This window comes from Rana temporaria, chromosome 5 (assembly GCF_905171775.1).
Source record: "Rana temporaria chromosome 5, aRanTem1.1, whole genome shotgun sequence".
Classification (NCBI taxonomy): Eukaryota; Metazoa; Chordata; class Amphibia; order Anura; family Ranidae; genus Rana; species Rana temporaria.
Window position 1 is genome coordinate 423,627,022 of NC_053493.1, and position 15,331 is coordinate 423,642,352.

General features: G+C 52.7%; 1 protein-coding gene across 19 annotated transcripts in view; it reads left to right on the forward strand.

The window, feature by feature from the left end:
* Nucleotides 1-6,524: 6,524 nt before the first annotated feature.
* The window catches only part of MAP4 (microtubule associated protein 4), a 253,956-nt gene continuing 245,149 nt past the window's right edge, over nt 6,525-15,331 (forward strand). For 10 of the 19 annotated variants that reach the window (XM_040355305.1, XM_040355310.1, XM_040355311.1 and 7 more), the window contains exon 1: nt 6,835-7,113. The gene's annotated coding sequence lies outside the window, so the exon portion shown is untranslated. Of the gene's footprint in view, nt 6,560-6,831; nt 7,114-15,331 lie in introns of those variants that run through there. The other 9 variants (XM_040355315.1, XM_040355321.1, XM_040355309.1 and 6 more) reach the window with 5 other exon arrangements.

A 15,331-nucleotide genomic window follows, 5' to 3' on the forward strand; every position in this document is an offset into this window, starting at 1 on the left:
AGGGTGATGGGTCTGGTGGGGGGGAGTACTCTGTGATGGGGGAGGAGTATTAATCTTCTGGTACTCTCTCAGGGTGATGGGTCTGGGGGGGGGAGTACTCTGTGATGCGGAGGAGTATTAATCCTCTGGTACTCTCTCAGGGTGATGGGTCTGGGGGGAGTACTCTGTGATGGGGAGGAGTATTAATCCTCTGGTACTCTCTCAGGGTGATGGGTCTGGTGGTGGGGGAGTATTTTTCCTCTGATGGGGGAGTACTCTGTGATGGGGGAGGAGTATTAATCCTCTGGTACTCTCTCAGGGTGATGGGTCTGGTGGGGGGGGTATTTTGCCTCTGATGGGGGGAGTACTCTGTGATGGGAGAGGAGTATTAATCCTCTGGTACTCTCTCAGGGTGATGGATCTGGTGGGAGTATTTTTCCTCTGATGGGGGGAGTATTAATACTCTGGTAATCTCAGGGTGAGGGGGGTATTTTTCCTCTGGTGGGGGGAGTACTCTGTGATGGGGGAGGAGTATTAATCCTCTGGTACTCTCTCAGGGTGATGGGGGAGTATTATTCTTCTGATGGGGAGAAGTACTCTGGTACTCTCTCAGGGTGATGGGTCTGGTGGGAGTATTTTTCCTCTGATGGGGGGAGTACTCTGTGATGGGGAGGAGTATTAATCCTCTGGTACTCTCTCAGGGTGATGGGGGAATATTATTCTTCTGATGGGGAGGAGTATTAATCCTCTGGTACTCTCTCAGGGTGATGGGTCTGGTGGTGGGGGGGTATTTTTCCTCTGGTGGGGGGAGTACTCTGTGATGGGGGAGGAGTATTAATCCTCTGGTACTCTCTCAGGGTGATGGGGGAATATTATTCTTCTGATGGGGAGGAGTATTAATACTCTGGTACTCTCAGGGTGAGGGGGGTATTTTTCCTCTGATGGGGGGAGTACTCTGTGATGGGGGAGGGGAGGAGTATTAATACTCTGGTACTCTCTCAGGGTGATGGGTCTGGTGGGAGGGAGGGAGTATTTTTCCTCTGATGGGGGAGGGGAGAAGTACTCTCTCAGGGTGATGGGTCTGGTGGGGGGGGAGTACTCTGTGATGGGGGAGGAGTATTAATACTCTGGTACTCTCAGGGTGATGGGTCTGGTGGGGGTATTTTTCCTCTGATGGGGGGAGTACTCTGTGATGGGGGAGGGGAGGAGTACTCTGATACTCTCTCAGGGTGATGGGTCTGGTGGGGGGAGTACTCTGTGGTGGGGGAGGAGTATTAATACTCTGGTACTCTCAGGGTGATGGGTCTGGTGGGGAATATTTTTCCTCTGATGGGGGGAGTACTCTGTGATGGGGGAGGGGAGGAGTACTCTGATACTCTCTCAGGGTGATGGGTCTGGTGGGGGGGGAGTATTTTTCCTCTGATGGGGGGAGTACTCTGTGATGGGGGAGGGGAGGAGTATTAATCCTCTGGTACTCTCTCAGGGTGGTGGGGGGAGTATTATTCCTCTGATGGGGGAGTACTCTGATGGGAGAGGAGTATTAATCCTCTGGTACTCTCTCAGGGTGATGGGGGAGTATTATTCTTCTGATGGGGAGAAGTACTCTGGTACTCTCTCAGGGTGATGGGTCTGGTGGTGGGGGGGTATTTTTCCTCTGATGGGGGGAGTACTCTGTGATGGGGGAGGAGTATTAATCCTCTGGTACTCTCTCAGGGTGATGGGTCTGGTGAGGGGAGTATTTTTCCTCTGATGGGGGGAGTACTCTGTGATGGGGAGGAGTATTAATCCTCTGGTACTCTCTCAGGGTGATGGATCTGATGGGGGAGGGGAGGAGTATTAATCCTCTGGTACTCTCTCAGGGTGATGGGTCTGGTGGGGGGGGTATTTTTCCTCTGATGGGGGGAGTACTCTGTGATGGGGGAGGAGTATTAATCCTCTGGTACTCTCTCAGGGTGATGGGTCTGGTAGAGGGGAGTATTTTTCCTCTGATGGGGGAGGAGTATTAATCCTCTGGTACTCTCTCAGGGTGATGGGGGGGGAGTATCTTTCCTCTGATGGGGGGGGGAGTACTCTGTGATGGGGGAGGAGTAATAATCCTCTGGTACTCTCTCAGGGTGATGGATCTGGTGGGGGGGTACTCTGTGATGGGGAGGAGTATTAATCCTCTGGTACTTCTCAGGGTGATGGGGGGGGGGGTATTTTTCCTCTGATGGGGGGAGTACTCTGTGATGGGGGAGGGGAGGAGTATTAATCCTCTGGTACTCTCTCAGGGTGGTGGGGGGGGAGTATTTTTCCTCTGATGGGGGGAGTACTCTGTGATGGGAGAGGAGTATTAATCCTCTGGTACTCTCTCAGGGTGATGGGGGAGTATTATTCTTCTGATGGGGAGAAGTACTCTGGTACTCTCTCAGGGTGATGGGTCTGGTGGGGGGGGGTACTCTGTGATGGGGGAGGAGTATTAATCTTCTGGTACTCTCTCAGGGTGATGGGTCTGGGGGGAGTACTCTGTGATGGGGAGGAGTATTAATCCTCTGGTACTCTCTCAGGGTGATGGGTCTGGTGGGGGGGAGTACTCTGTGATGGGGGAGGAGTATTAATCTTCTGGTACTCTCTCAGGGTGATGGGTCTGGTGGGGGGGGGAACTCTGTGATGGGGGAGGAGTATTAATCTTCTGGTACTCTCTCAGGGTGATGGGTCTGGGGGGGGGAGTACTCTGTGATGCGGAGGAGTATTAATCCTCTGGTACTCTCTCAGGGTGATGGGTCTGGGGGGAGTACTCTGTGATGGGGAGGAGTATTAATCCTCTGGTACTCTCTCAGGGTGATGGGTCTGGTGGTGGGGGAGTATTTTTCCTCTGATGGGGGAGTACTCTGTGATGGGGGAGGAGTATTAATCCTCTGGTACTCTCTCAGGGTGATGGGTCTGGTGGGGGGGTATTTTGCCTCTGATGGGGGGAGTACTCTGTGATGGGAGAGGAGTATTAATCCTCTGGTACTCTCTCAGGGTGATGGATCTGGTGGGAGTATTTTTCCTCTGATGGGGGGAGTATTAATACTCTGGTAATCTCAGGGTGAGGGGGGTATTTTTCCTCTGGTGGGGGGAGTACTCTGTGATGGGGGAGGAGTATTAATCCTCTGGTACTCTCTCAGGGTGATGGGGGAGTATTATTCTTCTGATGGGGAGAAGTACTCTGGTACTCTCTCAGGGTGATGGGTCTGGTGGGAGTATTTTTCCTCTGATGGGGGGAGTACTCTGTGATGGGGAGGAGTATTAATCCTCTGGTACTCTCTCAGGGTGATGGGGGAATATTATTCTTCTGATGGGGAGGAGTATTAATCCTCTGGTACTCTCTCAGGGTGATGGGTCTGGTGGTGGGGGGGTATTTTTCCTCTGGTGGGGGGAGTACTCTGTGATGGGGGAGGAGTATTAATCCTCTGGTACTCTCTCAGGGTGATGGGGGAATATTATTCTTCTGATGGGGAGGAGTATTAATACTCTGGTACTCTCAGGGTGAGGGGGGTATTTTTCCTCTGATGGGGGGAGTACTCTGTGATGGGGGAGGGGAGGAGTATTAATACTCTGGTACTCTCTCAGGGTGATGGGTCTGGTGGGAGGGAGGGAGTATTTTTCCTCTGATGGGGGAGGGGAGAAGTACTCTCTCAGGGTGATGGGTCTGGTGGGGGGGGAGTACTCTGTGATGGGGGAGGAGTATTAATCCTCTGGTACTCTCTCAGGGTGATGGGGAGTAGTATTCTTCTGATGGGGAGAAGTACTCTGGTACTCTCTCTGGTGGGGGGAGTACTCTGTGATGGGGGAGGAGTATTAATACTCTGGTACTCTCAGGGTGATGGGTCTGGTGGGGGTATTTTTCCTCTGATGGGGGAGTACTCTGTGATGGGGGAGGAGTATTAATCCTCTGGTACTCTCTCAGGGTGATGGGTCTGGTGGTGGGGGGTGTTTTTCCTCTGATGGGGGGAGTACTCTGTGATGGGGGAGGGGAGGAGTATTAATCCTCTGGTACTCTCTCAGGGTGATGGGTCTGGTGGGGGGGAGTATTTTTCCTCTGGTGGGGGGAGTACTCTGTGATGGGGGAGGAGTATTAATCCTCTGGTACTCTCTCAGGGTGATGGGGGAATATTATTCTTCTGATGGGGAGGAGTATTAATCCTCTGGTACTCTCTCAGGGTGATGGGTCTGGTGGGGGAGTATTTTTCCTCTGATGGGGGGAGGAGTATTAATCCTCTGGTACTCTCTCAGGGTGATGAGTCTGGTGGGGGGAGAGTATCTTTCCTCTGATGGGGGGGAGGAGTATTAATCCTCTGGTACTCTCTCAGGGTGATGGGTCTGGTGGGAGGGAGTATTTTTCCTCTGATGGGGGAGGGGAGAAGTACTCTGGTACTCTCTCAGGGTGATGGGTCTGGTGGGGGGGGGGGTACTCTGTGATGGGGGAGGAGTATTAATCCTCTGGTACTCTCTCAGGGTGATGGGGGAGGAGTATTAATCCTCTGGTACTCTCTCAGGGTGATGGGTCTGGTGGTGGGGGGGGAGTATTTTGCCTCTGATGGGGGGAGTACTCTGTGGTGGGGGAGGAGTATTAATCCTCTGGTACTCTCAGGGTGGGGGGGAGTATTTTTTCCTCTGATGGGGGGGGAGTACTCTGTGGTAGGGGAGGAGTATTAATCCTCTGGTACTCTCTCAGGGTGATGGGGAGTAGTATTCTTCTGATGGGGAGAAGTACTCTGGTACTCTCTCAGGGTGATGGGTCTGGGGGGAGTATTTCTCCTCTGATGGGGGGAGTACTCTGTGATGGGGGAGGAGTATTAATCCTCTGGTACTCTCTCAGGGTGATGGGTCTGGTGGGGGGGAAAGTATTTTTCCTCTGGTGGGGGGAGGGGAGGAGTAATAATCCTCTGGTACTCTCTCAGGGTGATGGGTCTGGTGGGGGGGGGTATTTTGCCTCTGATGGGGGGAGTACTCTGTGATGGGAGAGGAGTATTAATCCTCTGGTACTCTCTCGGGGTGATGGGTCTGGTGGGAGTATTTTTCCTCTGATGGGGGGAGTACTCTGTGATGGGGGAGGAGTATTAATCCTCTGGTACTCTCTCAGGGTGATGGGTCTGGTGGGAGTATTTTTCCTCTGATGGGGAGGAGTATTAATCCTCTGGTACTCTCTCAGGGTGATGGGTCTGGTTGGGGGGAGTATTTTTCCTCTGATGGGGGGGGAGTATTAATCCTCTGGTACTCTCTCAGGGTGATGGGTCTGGTGTGGGGGGGTATTTTTCCTCTGATGGGGGGGGTATTAACCCTCTGGTACTCTCTCAGGGTGATGGGGGAATATTATTCTTCTGATGGGGAGGAGTATTAATCCTCTGGTACTCTCTCAGGGTGATGGGTCTGGTGGGGGGGTATTTTTCCTCTGATGGGGGGAGTACTCTGTGATGGGGGAGGGGGAGGAGTATTAATCCTCTGGTACTCTCTCAGGGTGATGGGTCTGGTGGGGGGGGGAGTATTTTTCCTCTGATGGGGGAGTACTCTGTGATGGGGGAGGAGTATTAATCCTCTGGTACTCTCTCATGGTGATGGGGGGTATTTTTCCTCTAATGGGGGGAGTACTCTGTGATGGGGGAGGGGAGGAGTATTAATCCTCTGGTACTCTCTCAGGGTGATGGGTCTGGTGGGTGGGAGTATTTTTCCTCTGATGGGGGGGAGTACTCTGTGATGGGGGAGGAGTATTAATCCTCTGGTACTCTCTCAGGGTGATGGGGGAGTATTATTCTTCTGATGGGGAGAAGTACTCTGGTACTCTCTCAGGGTGATGGGTCTGGGGGGAGTATTTCTCCTCTGATGGGGGGAGTACTCTGTGATGGGGGAGGAGTATTAATCCTCTGGTACTCTCTCAGGGTGATGGGTCTGGTGGGGGGAGTACTCTGTGATGGGGGAGGAGTATTAATCCTCTGGTACTCTCTCAGGGTGATGGGTCTGGTGGGGGGAGTACTCTGTGATGGGGGAGGAGTATTAATCCTCTGGTACTCTCTCAGGGTGATGGGTCTGGTGGGGGGAGTAATCTGTGATGGTGGAGGAGTATTAATCCTCTGGTACTCTCTCAGGGTGATGGGTCTGGTGGGGGGAGTACTCTGTGATGGGGGAGGAGTATTAATCCTCTGGTACTCTCTCAGGGTGATGGGTCTGGTGGGGGAGTATTTCTCCTCTGATGGGGGGAGTACTCTGTGATGGGGGAGGAGTATTAATCCTCTGGTACTCTCTCAGGGTGATGGGTCTGGTGGGGGGAGTACTCTGTGATGGGGGAGGAGTATTAATCCTCTGGTACTCTCTCAGGGTGATGGGTCTGGTGGGGGGAGTACTCTGTGATGGGGGAGGGGGAGGAGTATTGATCCTCTGGTACTCTCTCAGGCTCGGCCCCGCCCCCTCACATCTGTCTCCTCACACATCCAGCGGGAAATCCCCGCTCCAGGCGCCTCGCCTTCTCATTGGTCCTTGGCCTGTCAGTCAGGGCCACACCTTGGCGCTGATTGGCTGTCCTGGCCTGGTCAGAGTAGCGGCTCACACGCGGCTCTATGAGGTAAAAATTTGCAGGTCTGAGATCATCTGTCACACCGGATCACCCCGGACACACCGAATCCCGGTCCCCGCCCTCTCCCCCGTCTTCCTCACACAACATTCACACTCTGCCGCCTCTCCACGTTGGAAGCGCCTTTATCCCGCCCGCTGATTGGCTGAGGCCGCCGCTCGTTATCCGCCTGTCTCTCCAAGCCCCGCCTCCCGTCCCAGCTGCGGCACCGGGAGTTCTCCTCGCCCTGCCATTGGATAATTAGCGGACGTTGCGCCGCGCCTTGCCCCGCCCACAAAGTCTCTTCTTCCCTGCTCATTGGCCGGGGCGCCCGGCCTTGGAATTGATCGGGACTTCTGATTGGTTGAGACCTCAGTCTGTCAGAATCTCAGGGGGAGCGGCCGGTCTGTGTGGAGGCTTCTGCGGGTTGTAGCGGCTTCTGTGACAAGAGAGACCGACCGAGATTTACCGGAGACACACCTACCGAGACACCGGGGAAAAACCGACCCTCACTTACCGGAGAGACAGTCCCGGGAACAGGCCGCTGGTCACCGCCGGGAGAGAAGGTGAGAGAAATACCGGGGCGGGTACCGGCTTCCTCCCACCCCCCACAATACAAGGCCTGAGGGGGCCCCCCCTACAATGCAAGGCCTGAGGGGGCCCCCCCTACAATGCAAGGCCTGAGGGGGGCCCCCCTACAATGCAAGGCCTGAGGGGGGCCCCCTACAATGCAAGGCCTGAGGGGGGCCCCCCTACAATGCAAGGCCTGAGGGGGGCCCCCTACAATGCAAGGCCTGAGGGGGGCCCCCCCACAATGCAAGGCCTGAGGGGGGCCCCCCCACAATGCAAGGCCTGAGGGGGGCCCCCCCACAATGCAAGGCCTGAGGGGGGCCCCCCCACAATGCAAGGCCTGAGGGGGGCCCCCCCACAATGCAAGGCCTGAGGGGGGCCCCCCCACAATGCAAGGCCTGAGGGGGGCCCCCCCACAATGCAAGGCCTGAGGGGGCCCCCCCTACCATGCAAGGCCTAAAGGGGGCCCCCCTACCATGCAAGGCCTAAAGGGGGCCCCCCTACCATGCAAGGCCTAAAGGGGGCCCCCCTACAATGCAAGGCCTAAAGGGGGCCCCCCTACAATGCAAGGCCTAAAGGGGGCCCCCCTACAATGCAAGGCCTAAAGGGGCCCCCCCTACAATGCAAGGCCTGAGGGGGGCCCCCCCACAATGCAAGGCCTGAGGGGGGCCCCCCACAATGCAAGGCCTGAGGGCCCCTAATACCTGGACTGAGGGGCACCCCAATACCTAGACTGTACTCTGTATGGGTCCCCCCCAAAACCCAGACTGAGGCGCCCCCCCAAGTGGACTGTACTCTGTATGAGCCCCTGACCTCCAATGTACCTGGGATATCCCCCCCCCCATATAACTACCCCTCTATGAGAGTCTATTACCCCTCCCCTATTTATCCTGTATATAGAATATTTACCCCCCACCCACATATGTCCTGTATATGATCTAATCCCCCCCCCCCCTCCACCCAATATGTAATTATCACCCCTATATGGGGAGGGGGTGGTCTATTCTCCTCCATATGGCCTGACTGCACCCCATATATAGTATATTTACCCCTCATATATCCTGTATATTTACCCCCCCCCCATATATCCTTACTACACCTTCTGAGGTGCTACATGCCTCCATGTTACCCCCCCCCCCCCTATTTAAACTGTATAGTATGACACAACCTAGCCCCCTATATTCTGTATATGGTATAATTTCCCCCACCCAATATGTAATGATCACCCCCTATGTGGGTGGAGGGGGGGGGGGGTCATTATACTATATACAGGTTAAATAAGGGGGGAGGGGTACATGGAGGGTGTACAGCACCTCAGAGGTGTAGTTGGCATATAAGGGGGAGGGGTCATTATACTATACACAGAATATATAAAAGGGGGGGGTAATAGACCCTCATATGGAGGGGGGGTCATTATACTATACACAGAATATATAAAGGGGGGGGGGGTAATAGACTCTCATATGGAGGGGGGGGGGGTTACAGCATATGAAGGTCTATTCTCCTCCATATGCCCCAACTCCACACCCTCTTTATCCTGTATATGGTATATTTACCCCCCCCATATATCCTAACTACCCTGAATACCCCTCTGAGAGTCTATACCCCCTCCATGTACCCCAACAGTCTCCCCTATACCCTTCTGAGGGTCTATACCCCCCTCCCTGTACCCCAACGGTCTCCCCTATACCCCTCCCTGTACCCCAACGGTCTCCCCTATACCCCTCCCTGTACCCCAACGGTCTCCCCTATACCCCTCCCTGTACCCCTACATTCTCCCCTATACCCCTCTGAGGGTCTATACCCCCTCCCTGTACCCCAACGGTCTCCCCTATACCCCTCTGAGGGTCTATACACCCCTCCCTGTACCCCAACGGTCTCCCCTATACCCCTCTGAGGGTCTATACCCCCCTCCCTGTACCCCAACGGTCTCTCCTATACCCCTCCCTGTACCCCAACGGTCTCCCCTATACCCCTCTGAGGGTCTATACCCCCCTCCCTGTACCCCAACGGTCTCCCCTATACCCCTCCCTGTACCCCAACGGTCTCCCCTATACCCCTCTGAGGGTCTATACCCCCTCCCTGTACCCCAACGGTCTCCCCTATACCCCTCTGAGGGTCTATACCCCCTCCCTGTACCCCAACGGTCTCCCCTATACCCCTCTGAGGGTCTATACCCCCCCTGTACCCCAACGGTCTCCCCTATACCCCTCTGAGGGTCTATTCCCCCTCCCTGTACCCCAACGGTCTCCCCTATACCCTGAATACCCCTCTGATGGTCTATACCCCCTCTGTGTACCCCAACGGTCTCCCACATATCCTAACTACCCCTCTGAGGGTCCACACCCTCCACACACATCATGTATGTAATATAAGCACTTACCTCCAGGCCACTCCTTCCCTAAACTGTGACTACCGCTGTATGAGAGTCTATCTCCTTCAGACAACACAATTATCCCCCCCCCCCCGAGACAGGGTCCCCTCCCTTCCCTGGAGGGTGTACAGCACCTCAGAGGTGTAGTTGGGATATAAGGGGGAGGAGTCATTATACTATACACAGAATATATAAAAGGGGGGTGTGTGTAATAGACTCTCATCTGGAGGGGGGGGGGTTACAGCATATTGAGGTCTATTCTCCTCCCTCCATATGCCCCAACTGCACACCCTTTTTATCCTGTATATGGTATATTTACCCCCCCCCCATATATCCTAACTACCCCTCTACCGCTCTGAGGGTATATACCACCTCCGTGTACCCCCAACAGTCTCCCATATATCCCTCTGAGGGTCTATACCCCCTCCCTGTACCCCAACGGTCTCCCCTATACCCCTCTGAGGGTCTATACCCCTATCCCTGTACCCCAACGGTCTCCCCTATGCCCTGAATACCCCTCTGACGGTCTATACCCCCTCTGTGTACCCCAACGGTCTCCCACATATCCTAACTACCCCTCTGAGGGTCCACACCCTCCACACACATCATGTATGTAATATAAGCACTTACCTCCAGGCCACTCCTTCCTTATACTGTGACTACCGCTGTATGAGAGTCTATATCTCCTTCAGACAACACAATTATCCCCCCCCCCCCGAGACAGGGTCCCCTCCCTTCCATAAAACAAGACTTCCCCCTAAATGATGGTCTGCCGCGCCCGCGCCCTCTTCCACCCATACACCTGGCTGTGCCTTGGTTTAGGATCCCGACTGCCCCCCTGTATAAGGGTCTGTTCTGCCTCACCCCCTCCCTATATACCCCCATATGAGGGTCTGTTCTGCACCCCTCCCTTTTTTTTTTTTTTAAACGGATTGCCCCTTAAATTATGATCTGATTGTCCCCTGTATGATGGCCAGAGCCCTGTACTCTGTATACCCCGCCTGTCCCCTTTATGAGGTCTCTCTCCCCCTCTTCTCAGGTATACAGTGCTTGCCTCCTGTTTGCAGGCCTTCCTCCTGAGTAATGCGCGCCCCCCCCCCCCCCATATAACTGGCTCTACTCATATACACTGAGTGTCACTTGTATTATGTCTTAATTTGCTGCCCCCCATATACTGTCACTGCCCCCTGTATAATGGCATATCATTTATTTTCCTCCTCACTGCCCCCTCTAACTGCCTTAACACTCACTGCCCTCTGTATGAGGGTCTAAATCCCCCTTTACATACCCCGGATGCCCTCGGTATGAGGGTCTAAATCCCCCTTTACATACCCCGGCTGCCCTCTGTATGAGGGTCTAAATCCCCTTTTACATACCCCGGCTGCTCCCCTGTATGAGGGTCTAAATCCCCCTTTACATACCCCGGCTGCCCTCTGTATGAGGGTCTAAATCCCCCTTTACATACCCCGGCTGCCCTCTGTATGAGGGTCTAAATCCCCCTTTACATACCCTGGCTGCCCTCTGTATGAGGGTCTAAATCCCCCTTTACATACCCCGGCTGCCTTCTGTATCAGGGTCTAAATCCCCCTTTACATACCCTGGCTGCCTTCTGTATGAGGGTCTAAATCCCCCTTTACATACCCTGGCTGCCTTCTGTATGAGGGTCTAAATCCCCCTTTACATACCCTGGCTGCCCTCTGTATGAGGGTCTAAATCCCCCTTTACATACACCGGCTGCCCTCTGTATGAGGGTCTAAATCCCCCTTTACATACCCTGGCTGCCCTCTGTATGAGGGTCTAAATCCCCCTTTACATACCCCGGCTGCCCTCTGTATGAGGGTCTAAATCCCCCTTTACATACCCTGGCTGCCCTCTGTATGAGGGTCTAAATCCCCCTTTACATACCCTGGCTGCCCCCTGTATGAGGGTCCAAATCCCCATTTCCCCATACTCCAACTGCATGGTTTATAAAAGACCACTACCCCCTTTACGTACCCTGACTGTTAAATGAATGAGCGCACCCCTATTCCCCCTGTACCCCCATTCATCATCGCTCTATATGGAGTCTTTACACTGTAACTACCTGTAGAGTGGATTAGTACTCATCACCTTTATATATCCTTTATATATTCTGTGCTTCCTATTTGTAGACTGAACATCTTGCTGAACATTATGCTCCATCCTCTGTACTGTGTTGATATCCTGCCTGCACCTGTGCTCCATGCTGGGTACTGGCCGGTCCTGTGTAACCATCTCCCTGCACCTTCTCTCACTATACCGGATGACTGTTGCACGGCTCATGGGGTTTTGTTTGCTGTTTCGAACACAAGGATATGCATGGATGAAATGTATGAGGTCATGTGTGCAGATCCAGGTGTAGAGACGTTGGGGTCATGTGTAGAGATGTTTGGGTCGTATGTGAGGATTCGGGTGTAGGGACATTGGGTCATCATGTTTCGAGATTCAGGTGTAGGTCATGTGAGGATACAGGTGTAGGAACGTCTGGATTCAGGTGTAGGGAGGTCTGGGTCACGTGAGTATTCCGGTGTAGCGACGCCTGGGTCAGGTGTGAGGATTCAGGTATAGGGACGTCGGGGCTACGTGTGAGGATTCGGGTGTTGATATCGGGGTCGTATGTGAAGGTTCAGGTTGGGGGTCACATGTGAGGATTTGGGTGTAGGGACGTCGGGTCACTCAGGTGTAGGGATGTCGGGGTCACTCAGGTGTGAGGATTCGGGTGTAGGGACGTCGGGGTCACTCAGGTGTGAGGATTCGGGTGTAGGGACGTCGGGGTCACTCTGGTGTGAGGGTTCGGGTGTAGGGACGTCTGGTCACTCAGGTGTAGGGATGTCGGGGTCACTCAGGTGTGAGGATTCGGGTGTAGGGACGTCGGGGTCACTCACATGTGAGGATTCGGGTGTAGGGATGTCGGGGTCACTCAGGTGTGAGGGTTCGGGTGTAGGGACGTCGGGGGACACTCAGGTGTAGGGATGTCGGGGTCACTCAGGTGTGAGGATTCGGGTGTAGGGACGTCGGGGTCACTCAGGTGTGAGGATTCGGGTGTAGGGACGTCGGGGTCACTCAGGTGTGAGGGTTCGGGTGTAGGGACGTCGGGGTCACTCGGGTGTGAGGATTCGGGTGTAGGGACGTCGGGGTCACTCGGGTGTGAGGGTTCGGGTGTAGGGACGTCGGGGTCACTCGGGTGTGAGGATTCGGGTGTAGGGACGTCGGGGTCACTCGGGTGTGAGGATTCGGGTGTAGGGACGTCGGGGGGGGGGGGGGGTCACTCGAGTGTGAAAGATTGTGGTTGCCCACCATCTGATGATGTCTGAGATATCCAGTGAAGGAGTGACTGGTCCGATTACGATGACTCGGCACACTGCCGGTAGCACGAAGGGTTAATGAGCGGAGTGACACACTGTCAGTGTAATGACAATAATAAACTGTTGAAGGGCGGTGTCACTGTGATTTGTGGATTAAAGAATGTCACCAACAATTGCTGGGCAGAACAAACGCGGGACAATCTATTTCTGTGGAATAAAAAGATTTGTGTGTATTGAAGGATCATTAGGACAGTGCCGTGTTCCTTCCCGGGACTCCTCTTTCTTTTTTGTTCTGGTAGAGGATTATTATAGGCCGGGATATCGGGAAGGGCGACAATAAACCCCGCCCACATCGGTCGCCGCCCTCCGCTTGCTGCACAGAAATACCCAAATTCTTCTTCATTGGCGTCTCCCTTTATCCACAGAAGGATGAGTGCAGTACAGTCCCTGGGGGAACTGATAGGACGTGGGCGCTCAACCTGTCGGCCCTCCAGCTGTTGCAGAACTACAAGTCCCATGATGCACTGCAGGGCTGACAGTTACAAGCAGGACTCCCAAAGCCAGAGGCATGATGGGACTTGTAGTTTCACAACAACTGGAGGGGGCTGCAGGTTGAGCACCCGTGTTATAGGAGGTCTGATGGTGAGAGGGGTCACTGTCCTTTTTTTGGTTCCAGATCTAGCCACATGCTGGGGTCATTCTAGGGGGAGTTCTTCTCCTCCCAGCAGACTGAGCCCCTTCAAGTGATACGCCCCCCGTCCCTTCAGAAACCACTTGCGTACAAAATATATAAATCTCCCCGGTGTGGAGGAAGAGACGGTAGTAACCTCCTCACTCTTTCCCGATGTTCTATATCCAGAACTAAAACAAGGTCCGGGTGTCGGATATAATTTTAGGGTTTTAGGTGTCTTTTTTATTAGAGCGTTGTCATGTCTATGGAGAGCGGTGATCACTATAATACAGAGTCTGCAATTCAGCATATGGAGAGAGTCGGACAATTATAACTTCAGCAATCCTACATTTAAAATTTATGCGGCCCTCCCCACACCCATGACATCGCCCAGCGCGTCACACCTCGGCATCCAGGTGATGGAACAGGAATTCCGATGGCTCTTCTGTTTTTGGTTTTCAGCTGTCATCTCCAATTCAGTGCATAGAGAGCATCGGCAGTGACCGCGCTGCAAGAGTTCTACAAAAATCCGGAGTATGCCGCCGTCCTAGCAGAACTTCGCCGCTAGTAATGCAAACTATTTTAGGTATTTTGTCAAAACCTGTCCCCCTTTTTATTACTACTACATTCCCAATTCACTGATCACAGTTGCAATGCTTTGCAAAGTAAAGAAAAATAATCAATCTTTTTTTCCCCTGCAAATATTCTAGTTTATTATCATTTTTTAATTAATTTTGTTTTATATTATGATATGTAAAATATTTTTTTTTTGTAGTAATACAAATTATTATTTTTACATTTTATTATAATATACGTTTTTCTTTTATTAAAAATGATAAAAATCTAGAATATTTGCAGAAAAAAACGTTTTTTTTTTGGCTGCAAATATTCATTTTTAATAATAAGAAAATGTATATTATATTTAAAAATTAATATTAATTTTTATTACTACAAAAAATATTTTACATATTATAATATAAAACAAAATAAAAAAATAACAAACTAGAATATTTGCAGCCAAAAAAACATTTTCTTTCTTTTAGTAAATCATTGCAACTGTAATCAGTGAATTGGGAATGCAATGTCTGCCTCCCTTTAGACTTTCCCCCAGTTCTATATCTAAATTGGGGGGTACCGACTTTTGGTTAAAGGAAAAAGTCTGACTGTGCTGATTATGGCACTTTGTAGATCAATCCCTTGCTGGGACTTGTAGTTCATACACTCGCATATCTCTGAATGAATGACACAGCTGTACGAACTTCACAAGTGACCACTGCTGCGGGGGGAAGAGGATTTGGGGTGTGGGTCCCATTTGCACCATATTGCACCCTAAATACAGATGTAACATTTGTCCAAAATGTGGATTTGGACCAGTGGTCTCCAAACTGGGGCCCTTTGCTCCCCTTTTATCTGGTCCTTGAGGCACCTTCTTCCCACTGATACAAGATGCTGTGCCTTTGCCCTGGGGGCGCTGTGCCTTTGCCCTGGGGGCGCTGTGCCTTTGCCCTGGGGGCGGCACAATTTCTACTCCCAATGACCCTAATGAGTTTTTGCTTCCTCTTTCATTTCCTGCAAAGTAAAAGCATAATGGGCTAGTATGCATCGCATACCAGCCCATTATGTGGCACTTTCTGCTGCAGGAAGCATCCACCTTCGCCCCTCTTCCTTCCAGGGCCGGCTCGGTTACTGGCCAGAGTAGCGTGACATCACTCCTGTGAATGCGCGCGGGAGCTGACGGTCATGGCTCGGGCACCATAGAAACGTCACGATTGTGCCCTTTCTTCAGTGCGCATGCGCCGGTGACGTTTGGTCAAGCATATATGGTAAATGCCTCCTAGATCTTTCCA